Genomic DNA, 12,475 nt, shown 5'->3' with positions numbered 1-12,475 from the left:
GGGGCATCTGGGTTGGTTCCATATCTTAGCTATGGTAAATAATGCTGCAGTAAACATAGTTGTGGTGGTAGCTTTAGTGTGGTCTTGTTTGTAAGCATCAAATTACTTTAATACTGATCAGTCTCAGAAATTTTAAGACAGCACTAATTTATTTATTTATTTGTTTGATTATTTATTTATTGGTTCAGTCATGGGTCTTGAACTCAGGGCCTAGATATTGTTCCCAAGCTCCTTTGAGCTTCTGATTTTTGAATGGTTAATTGGAGATAAGAATTTCACAGGAACTTTTCTATCTGGTTGGCTTCGAACTGCAATCCTAAGATCTTATGTTTGTGAGTAGCTAGCATTACAGGTTTGAGCCACTGGCACCTGGCTAGCAGTAAATTTTAAATTAGTAATAAAATTCCTGAATAATGCTGTGTAAAACAATATGATCCCACATATATCATATTGTTAAAAAAAAGAGTTGGAGTGTATATATATATACATATATATATATATATATATATATATATATATATTTACAAGTTACTTGGCTTTAAAGTATGTATCTTAATATTAGGTCACTGAGAACAGAAAAATCTTCCTTTTAGAGTCACAGTGAAGGTTCTACTACTCTTTTTTATTTACTCTTACTCTTACATCCTTACAAGGTAATTGAGTCCTTAAAAATATTAGTTGTGATTTTTATACCCATGACATATTTAAACAAATATCATTTGTCATTTATCAGGAGCCCAGAAGCACCATTTCATTTTTCTTCGCATAATCACATTATTCCCTCCAACTATAATTCTGCACATGGTGATTTCAATTCTTGTCCATCAATCCAAATTCATTTTTGACACTTGCAGTATTTATTGGAAGAATCCAAGGGAATGATCCTTCAAACAAAATGTGTTCTCTAGCTACAATCAAGTCATTAATACATCAATAAAGTCTGCTCTTCAAACAATGGAAAAATAAATCTTAAAATAGATTTATATTAATGTAGACCTGTTAATGAGCAGCTGTGGTACAATTTCTCAAAACCTGTGCAACGTTTTGCCGTTTAATAAAATTTAAATATTATTGTAATTCCATGTTTTTGTAATTATCACAGAAATCATTTATTATAGCAAATTTCTTTCTGAGTATTTATAGCTTCTCTGATTTTTTTTTTCTGGTCCTGGGTTTGAACTCAGGGCCTATCCCCGAGCCTCTTTGTGTTCAAGGTTAGTAGTCTACCACTTGAGCCGCAGTATCAATTCTGTTTTTTTCCAAGTAATTTAGAGATAAGAGTCTCTGAGACTTTTCAGCCAGGGCTGGATTCAAATCAAGATCCTCAGATGTCAGCCTGCTGAGTAGATAGTATTACAGGTGTGAGCCACTGGCATCCAGCTAGCTTCAAAAACTTGTATGTAAGTTTTAATTCAAATTTTAACAGTTTTATTTTCAGAAAACTAAAGTATGTATGACCATATATTAATGCAGTTTCTATTATAACTGGAAGATAACTGAACTTCTGTACTAAAGCATTAATCTGATAAAAAAAAATCTCCACAGATTACAAGAAGACATTAATTTAAGAAAAACAAAACTGAGACAATACATTTATGTGGCACAGAGGCTAATAGTAATAAAAAGAATACAGGTTGAAATGCTTAATATACAAAATTACTTGCAATGGAAACATTTATATATATTGAATAAAGTGCCAATTATCTATTATATAATTTATGGACAACTTTTTTAATATTAAAAAAGAGAAATTACTATTGGTTTTACTTCTATGAATTCTAATTAACCACCTTCTAGTCTGAATCAGTATATCCATATTCACATTATGAAACAAAAGTAAATTAAGTTCAATAGTTTATTGTAACTATAATGGGAACAGTTAAAGGAAAGCAATTAAACTCTTTAAAATGTGATAGTGAAGATATACCTATGCAATTCTGAACTGATTGGTTTAAGTTTAGGTGTCAAAAAGTTCATTTTTGTCAACTTGAACTTTTTTTTGTCAGTCGTAAAACTTGAATTCAGGACCTGTGTGCTACCCTTGAGCAATTTTTTTGGGAGGTGGGGCATTAAGGCAAGCTCTCTACCACTTTGAATTACAGTTCCACATGACACAAGTCTCATAATTGCTGTACAGGTATTTTGTATCTGTGATTAACATTTGTAATCACCATTAGAAATGTGGATTGGTCTCCATCAAATTATTTCTTGGCCTTAAGTGTGTAACTGAAGTTTTTCAAAGATGGAATTTTGCCTCAAGATTTTAACATGACATCCTGATCTGTATTCCCAGAATCATGTCCTGATCTGTGGATTGAATTGAAATTGCAAATATTACTTGGGTTTCTTTCTTATCACATCCCTTAAATTCCTATCTCTTGATCTCAGTCTCTATATCTTTCTAAACTCCTCTGTACAACATTTTCTGCATTCTCCCAATGCTATGCTCATACAGCTCATCCACATGTGTGATTATTTAATCTTCATCTTCCTAGTGAGTATAATGTACTTTTGTAATGAACATAAAAGGAAGGACTGAGTAATCTCTTTTTTTTTTTATTTTTGTCTGGTCGTGGGGCCTGAACTCTGGGCCTGGGCGCTGTCCCTTAGCTCTTCAGCTCAAGGCTAGGGCTCTACCACTTGAGCCATAGCGCCACTTCTGGCTTTTTTCTTTTTGCTTATGTGTGCTGAGGAATCGAACTCAGGGCCCTCAGGCATGCAAAGCAAGCCCTCTCCCACTGAGCCACTTTCCCAGCCCCAGGACTGAGTAATCTTATACCTTAATAGACTGTCACATAAAAAGTGATCTTGAAACATTGTGTATTGCCATTTAAGCAATCAAGTTTGAAGAGAAGAAAGCCAAATTGAATAATATTGAAGGTATTCCTTCTCAAAAAATGTTAAATATTATTGAAATGATAATTTCTGATAATGGGGGAAAAAGCCCCCGAATGGTGTGCTGTAATGATTAAAAACATTTAAATACTAATTATGCCAAATATTAAAGAAACAGAAACCAGAATCTGGAACATGTGACCATGGAAGAACCTGGCTCTTGGAAGGATTTAGTAAATAGAGGAGACACAGGTTTTGGTTTTGTTTAGGTACTGCGTATACTTTCTACTTTTAAGTTCTCCTCTACCCCTCCAATTTCTACCACATTCCTTAAATATATGTTGTTTCTGCAAGTTTGTCGTACATGTTAGGGGGTTTCGGTTTCATATGCAGTCCCTCTTCAGAGTAGCGGAAAATATTCAGCGTGCAGTGATCTTTTCCTGAAGACTTCTTCACTGCTCCCTGGGATTAGTCAAAATTAAATTTGTAAAGCAATCTAAATTCCTCAGAAGCTGTTATGTAACTAGTGTGTGATATACTAGTACTGTATTGTTTTTTGATAGCTCTTTTGCCCTGAAGAATCCACTTCCTTCCAATTTTATAAGCAGTAAAATGTCCATGACTTCTGCTCATTTTCAATATTTAAGACTTTCGTGGATTAGAAGGCTAATAAACATACAAGCAAAATGTAAGCATGAGTGGTATACAATGATGAACAAACAAAGCAAACAGAAAACAAAATGAAAAGAAACAAATTAAACCCTCCTATGGTTTTGGTTGAACATCAGTCCAGGGCAAATATATTGTGAGAAGACATATTCACTCTCTATCACTTGAATTTGAGTCACAACTTGAACTTGTGTGAAAATGAGTCTATGCATTTATATCATTCAACTCTATAAATGTGGCTTAACTCCTCTTGGAAATTTTCATGGTTTTCATTCAATAATGGAATGAGATAGCAGAAATATTTGAAAGGAAAAATGGAGCAACGTATGTGGATACAATAGGTAGAAATTGCCCAAGTTTGTATCTTTCCCCATAAAACTATCATCTGTCTTAGTAAGATATGGCACTAAGTATGTATTTTACTGTTTTTGTCAATCCTCAAGAAGAAGAATCAGCATACTTTAAAAATACAGACAGAGAAAATATGAGAGAGTCAGTGATAGAAATTTCAGGTTGTACTCTCCTTGTTTGCCTTCTGCTTCTAAAATGTATAATATAAAAAAAATATTCATTGCTTCTTTGTTACAACCTGTTCTCAGCATAATGACATCATCAATTCTTTCCGAACCTCATTGACTGTGGAGTCATGAGTTTTAATGATGTTGAGAAAGAATTTTTATACTTCTAAGGTTGCATACTTCTAAGGAAAAGAAAGGATAACTGAAGAGAAATGCTTTTATTCTGGTTATTTTGCAACCAGTTTTTAAACTCAGAAACTCTGACCAACAATACAAAATCAAAATTGCCTAATTCAAAATTGCCTATTTTTCTCATGTTATTTTACAAATGTGTGCTTTAGTTTTTTTTTTAAATGTACCTCTGTCTTTATAAAAAATAAGACCAAAAACAAGGGTTTCTGAAACTGGTTCTAAAACCCTGTCAGAATAATAAAAGACATGAGAGCATTAAAAATACATTGGAGTAAAAATATCTCTGAAATGAGGATGTCATTTCTTCTCTAATCATCTATTGCCATTAAATTGGAACATTGGTTGAATTTCAAATATAATAAGAGGTCTCTTAAATTCAACTGTCATATTATGTTATCCTCTCTGATTTTATGAGATGTTGTGTTAGCAAAGAATGGGAAAGCACTAAATATAATTCAGAATAGTATAAACTATGTAACGTGACTTGACAAGTAAAATCTAAAAAGGACTGTGCTTACAGCATTTTTGTATCAAATATCCTCATAAAATTGAAAATCTTGTAACAATAAAATTCAGTATGAAGGTTGGTAAAAATATATTTTCAGTAGATATGCACATCAATTTCTGTTCCAGTGAATGTTTTTCAGATACTTATTTCTAAAATATAAATTTTTTTTAGTATTATAGGATGTACTATAACCAAAAACAAACAAACAAAAACATAAGTTCAACTTTTGCAGAACTATCAGTAAATACTTTGGCATCAAATCTCTCCTTTATTTTCCTGCTTAGGCAATTTGTTTATTTGCATACTAGATATGTTTTAAATAACAAAAATATCTCCAAATAAAAATAGCTTTTAAAGCTGTGATAATACTGAATGTAAATCAGTGGCTCACATCTATAATCCTAGGTAGTCAGGAGTTTGAGATCTGAGGATCCAGGTTCAAAGCCAACCCAGACAGGAAAGTTCCTGAGACTTCTATCTCCCATCAGCCAACAGGAACTTGAAAGAAGCGGCACTGTGGCACTGTGAGAGCACACTAGCCTTGAGCAAACAGAGCTCAGGGACAGTGGCCAGCTCATTTGTAAGCTACTCCCTCCTCACCCCTCCCACCCCCGCCCCAACACATACATACTTACACAAAAATCACCAAAATTCTTAATATGGCTTCTTGTATTAAGAGAAGATTCTTTCTTTACTGAAGCATAATTGCATTATCAAATATTAAGAAGAAGCCATAAACAATAAAATGGGAATTAGCATTTCTATGGCCATTTTCCCATGAGAACATGATTTTGTGATAACAATTTTGTTGTAAAGGACAGCCAATCATGCTAAAATATGAAACCCAAGTTTTAACATCGCTCTAACCTGAAGAAAATTGAAATATATGTATCTTAAATTGAATAATGAATAATAGGTTTTTAGTCAAATAACCATCTCTTTGGCAATAAACGGCAAGTAGGCACATCCATCTAGTCAAAGTCCATCTTCATTAATGTCACCCTGATACAAAAAGGTACTTTCTTGTTCTCCATTGCTCCGATAGCTTTCATTCTTCATTAAATTATTTCAAACATTCTACCACTTTCTTTTCATTGTCTATTCAGATTTGCAGACGTAATTTATTTCAAGAAATCTTACTTTACATAATAAATTAATGATATTATAAGGACGTCTACAACTCAAAGACATCTATGATTCATGCTCAGAAAGGACCTGTAATCAGTTATGATTACCACAAATCCCTCAAAGTTTTCAAAAACCGAGTAACCACCCTGAGAACATTTTATGAACAAAATAGATAACTCTAATCCTACAGGAAGACAGAAGCAACACTGAACTACTTAGGCCTCAGCTGAGATTTTTGTATAATTGATGGATTGAGTGATGTCTTGTTTTTGAAGTTGAGTGATCTGTATCTGTGTAAACAACAATTGGAAATAACACATAAAATGTGTATATGTGAAAAAGATATATTTGGCCACTTATTTTATTGTTGATTTTTCTTACTATAAAGCTGATAGTGCTGCAATTACCATCAATAGGTGGATTTATTTGTTTATTTTCTGTATGGGCAAACCTTGTAATCTGTTTTGACAATTACTAATTGTCTTTCCTGGTCTCCACCATAAGAGTAAAAGATCCATGAGAAGAAGTTAAGCAGAAGAATGGAGTAAGCAAACTACAGTCACAAAAATTACAAATCACTTTGTTTAAACTATTAATTTTGACATATCAATAAATAAAATGAAGTTGCCAAGATGGAAGAATCAAATATTGTGTATAATTGCTGTACTTCTATTATTTATATAGGAAATATACAAGTGTTGTATATAAAATTTATGGTTCGAGATCATAAATCACTTGGAATTTACCATTTGCTGGGAATACAAATTAGGATAAAAACAAAGTTTAGAATGCAAATCATTATTGTATTACACAAAATATTAAACAACTGAGAAATTTAATCAAATAATTAAAGTGTAATAACAACAAAATAAAATAACAAATTCTTAGAATTTGTAGGTGATTTTGAATGATGTTTTATGATAATGACTGGAAAATTTTAAACAGTTTTAAAAAGTTTTGATTGTGCTGTACCTCTCTAAAGACTGGCTAAATAAATCTGTACATGAAAAGAGTGACATACCTTTGTGTAGGAAAAGGATAGTCAGTCCACCAAGTGTACTTACAGAAATGATGCACTAATAAACAGCATAGGAACTATGAATAGTAATAAAATAAACTTGCATACCTGCATGCTTAATGTCCTCAAAGATCCCAAAAATATAATCTTGCCAATGATATTACATAAAGGCATCATATATTTATATTTTAGAAATGTTTTCCACAATGAAAATTGGAAAACACAAGTAACTATAATTATGTATAATTATATGTAATATATTATAAATTACATAATATGTTATATATTACACATTATATTATATAATAATTGCTTATATAGTACATATGTATATTATATATGTGTGTATATATATGTATGTATGTAATCCCAAAGTGATTGTTCAAAATCATTAACTACAGTTAATGAAGCTCCTTGTAATGAAATAATCTCTGTCTTTTAAACGCAGTTCTGCTAATTAGTTACTGAAGGTCTTTCTTGAAGAAAACATAATCAGGATACTAAAATATGTCACCATGGAAATAGTAATATTAATAATGTTCTATCTAATTGTATTATCATACAACAACATATCTATTATACTTAGGGCTGTGTAGGGTTCCTGGCATAAAATTCTGATAAATTTCAAATTTATATATGCATGTACATGCATATATAAATGCAAATGCATATATATACATACATATATATTTTATACATGTTATATAATATATTATATATTATACATATATGTGTGTACATATTGTATATTAATTTATTATTAAATAATATATTATACATAATAATTGCATATAAGTACTATATATAATAACTACAATGTTGCTATAGGTGTATTATTTTTAATTGGCATTACTGTTAATCTTACAACTTTACTAGATTTTATATCTGCTTACATAGCTTGAAAAATGCCTATTTCTTTAAATGTACATAGCACACCATTGTTTTTCTAAATATTCAAATATGATTTCCCAATATTTCTATTAGCATTGTATTTATCAAATTCATTAAAAATGTAAAATAAATGACCATCCTAAATATAAAAACATAGTCACATAAATATCTAATACTATAATATTTTAGATACTTTTATGTTACAAGCAAGTTATGAATTTTGATACTAATTCAATGCAATGCATTCTCTATACCTTTTTGTTCCTGTTTTACATAAAATATGGCTTTACCAACATGATTATCTCAAGGAGACATACATGAGTTCAAGACAATTTTTAAGAAAAAATATAGAATTATGTGCATGATATTTTAGTAGAAGGGTACTTTCTTAATTTTTAGATTTAATTTTTTTACTTGGACTTTACACAAATTTAAAATGTTAAGGTGTATTCATATATATACATATATATACATGCCCAGGTATATATATATATATATATATATATACATATTTATCCTATCCAATGACATTATACTTATCACAATTATACTTATCACTTATCTCATTATTTAAATTATCCTCCCAAGAAGCTGTCTGATAAATTTAAAGAAACACAGTCTAAGTCTCTACCTACCCCTCACTGCTCTTGTTACTGTTTTGAGTTTCACTACAAAAATCTTATATTGTGTACATTTGGTTTTGTTTTTATGGCTATTATTTTGGAAAACATCCATTATTTTCTCTGTTGATTCCATGCATTGATGTTATCATAAAGATTGTCTAAAATTTGAAATTTATCAGAATTTTATACCAGGCACCTTACATAGCTCTTAGTATCATAGCGATGTTGTTGTATGCTAATGTAATTGGATAGAACATCGTTAGTGTACTATTTCCATGGTAATATATTTAAGATTCTGATTATGTCTTTTACTTAGAAAAAGCTTCAGTAACAGCAGAACTGCATTTAAAAGACAGAGATGACTACATTACAAGGAGCGTCAATTACCATCATAATTTTAAACAATGATTTTGTTTTACATACTATACATATATACATCATATTACATAATATATATACACATACATTATATATTATACATATACATACATTATATTCTTTACCAGTAAACAGAGAAGTAAAAATACCTTCAATTGAACACTGCAAAAGACCCTGGTGAAAATGTACATATCATTTTAAGAAAGAAACATTCAACTTAATCATAAAGAAATGAAAAATTTAATTTGGTCAAATTAATAATAATTATTGTAGTAATTCTTACAAGAGCAACAATAAACTCATATTATAGTAAAGCTCTGAAAGTAGTGTTTTCTGTTGTTGAATTTGACCAAAAATTTAAAGACATATTGATATCAGTCCCATCAAATTCTTCCAAAAAAAATGAATGATAAAAGACAGTTTCAAGCTTGCTTCAGGAAGCCAGCATTAGCCTGTAATGAATGCCAGACAAGAATACAAGGAAAGAAAATCGTATGTCAATGTCTCTGAGAGGTAAAATACTAACAAAATGAATTCAAGAATATATTTATTTATAGGATAGTACCATGATCAAGTAGGATTTACATTTGGAAAGCAAAGGCAGTTAACCACATAAACCATGTGTGATATACTACATTAACAAGATAACAACATAATCATCTCAATAGGTAGAGAAAACACATTTCTCAGAATTCAGTTATATTTCACAAAAATTATCAAAAACTTACATGTGAAAGCAACATACCTTAGCAAAATAAGGACATGTAGTAAAAGTCCACGGCTAACATATTCCAAGGCCATAAGCTGCAAGCTCTTCTCACATTAGGAACAAGACAAGAATACACAGCCTGCTACATTGTATGTTAATTTTGGAAATTCCAGCTAAAACAATTAGGGAAAAATAGAATAAATTAAAACAATGAAGTAAAAGAAAGAAGTAAAATGTCTTCATCTGCAGATGATCTGATCTTATTTGGAGACCCTTTGACTGTAGAAATAACTTTTAAAATTAACTTTATTCATTTCTTGCTGGAGAACTGGAATCACTGATTAGTAGAAGGGATAGAATAGTACTATACATAGCAAGGAAGCAAATCTCAGGAGGTGCTGGTAGCTCATGCCTGTATCTGAGGATCCCAGTTGGAAGCCAGCCTGGACAGGAAACTCTGTGAAACCTGTAGCTCTAATTAAATCACAGAAAACGCTGGAAGTGACACTGTGGCCCAAGTGATAGTGTGCTAGTGTTGAACAAAAGTAGCTCATGGACCACACCCAGGCCCAGAATTCAAGCTTCAGAACCAGGCCAAAAAAGAAAAAAAAAAAAAAGAAAGAAAGCAAACCCTGAGACCTGGTACCAATTCTGAGCCTTATTACTTTAATCCCTGATAAATTTGTTCACAATAGTAAAAAAAAAAAAAAAAAGAACAAAAGCAGAACAGTACAATGGACTTTTAGAAGGTCCAGTTTAACCTAGGAGCTAAGTATAAACTCAATTTTGTGGTAATGTATTCTACCTTTGTGTCTATATCTTATTGGTTCAAATTAACTTGAAATTAATAAACACAGTTTGATATATTATGTCATATATTTTACATACTACCATTGTCAAAATATTCATCTTTGAAAACCTAATCTACATATAAACTTTTATCCTTATCAAAATTTACAGAAGTTTTACTATTTACAGAAATATCAAAAATTCCAAAATTCCCATGGAACCATAAAAGACCCTAAATATCTAAATAAACTGAGAAAGAAGGTGCAACTGGAAGTGGCAAATTTTCAGATTTCCACTCATTTCACAAAGATGTTTTTTAAACTGTGTGACACTGTCACACAAAAAGGCAGAAAAAGAATGAAAGAGAAAGCACAGAAACAAATTAGGAATGTTTAAAAACCTAATCTTCACAATGTTAAATAGAATAAGAATTATGGAAATTATTGCCTTCGATAAATGTGTTGGAACACCTGCAAACCGATACAGGAAAACTATATACTTATACTCTATATGAAAATTAACTCACTCAAAATGAATTAAAAGTCTAATGCTTAAAGGGAATCTAAAATACCCCTAAAAGAAAATTTAGAGACTTCTATGAGTTATTATTATAGGCAGAATTTTGTGCCAAAAATCTCAAAAACATAGGGAGAAAAGAAAAAGAAAACCAAACAAATGATGTTTCAACAAATGAAAAAGCTTCAGGTAGAGTAAACAAGATCAATAAATATAAAAACAATATAATAACAACTGTTTTTAGAATATACTTTTGAAGAAAGTTAATATCATGAATGTACAAGGAACTCAAAGATTCAATAGCAAAGATAAAAGACTTTAAAAAGTGAAAAATTTTCAAAAGATATACATATAGCCAACTTGCTTATGAAGAAACATCATTAACCATCAAGGAAAATTCAGAGGAAACAATAACAAATTAATATAGGCCTAAGGAAAAGGAAGAAATTAAAATATGATTTCCATATAATCTAGACATTTCATTTCTCTAATATATATATATATATATATATATATATATATATATATATATATATAATATATATATATATATATATATATATATATATATATATATATATATAAAGGAAATGAAATCAGCATATCAGATGTTGGAAGAAATAGTCAACAACAAACAGTTAAAGGTAACACAATCTCAGATAGATGTGGGAGGCCAAGATGGGCAATGAACAAGTCTCTCCTGTTTATGTAAACTAATATTAGACTAGATTAACTGGAAGAATGATGGAATTACTAACAGAGTTCTACAACCGCAGTAAACTACATAAATATTTATCTTCCACATTCATATCTAAATTTTAGCTGATAAATTCCACCAGGTGGCATCACATAGCATGTGGGTTAGAATGGGTCAAATGTACTCTGGAGTACTGCACAGGATCATTAAATATTACCTCTCTTGTTACATAACACCTACTTTAAAGAACTAGATGTTCAGATACTTCATAAGGAATCAATATATATACATATATATATATCAATATATATACCAAGAAATATATCAATATATATCTATATATATCAATATATATACCTATATATATATATATATATATCACAGAGAAGGAATACTAGGACTTTGCAATTGCTACTACCCATCAATGTGATAAAAATAGACAAGGATTACTGCCTAATTGGGAAAACTATATAAACTCCAATATGTTCTGGCCATTGCCTAAGGACGTAATAAATGTAAAAAATAATTAAGTCATATATGCCAAGGTGTGCACAGAGGAAGTGTTTATTTTTATTGTTAATTTTTCTTTTTGGCAGTTATAGGGCTTGTACTCACAGTTTGGTAGCAGTTTGTGACATATTTTGTGCAAGACAAGTGCTCTACCACACTTTGAAGAGAACTCAAATTTTAAAGAAATATGGAACAATAAAAGACCCCAAATAGAAAAAATGATTCTTAACAGAAAAAAACAGTGCTGGAGGAGTTTCAATACCAAATTTCAAACTCTACTACAAAACCATAGTAATCAAAACACCTTGGTACTGGCACAAGGAGCAACCTCAGGACCAATGGAATAGAACTGAAAACCCAGAAATGAACCCACAGACCTATAGTCACCTAATCTTCAATAAGGGAGCTAAAGAATGGAATAGAAGAAAGACAGCCTCTTCAGTAAATGGTGCTGGCACCATGTTTAACCATGGTTAAACACCTGTAGAAACTAA

This window comes from Dipodomys ordii, unplaced genomic scaffold (genome assembly GCF_000151885.1).
Source record: "Dipodomys ordii isolate 6190 unplaced genomic scaffold, Dord_2.0 Scaffold126, whole genome shotgun sequence".
NCBI lineage: Eukaryota > Metazoa > Chordata > Mammalia > Rodentia > Heteromyidae > Dipodomys > Dipodomys ordii.
This window is presented reverse-complemented; position numbering follows the sequence as displayed.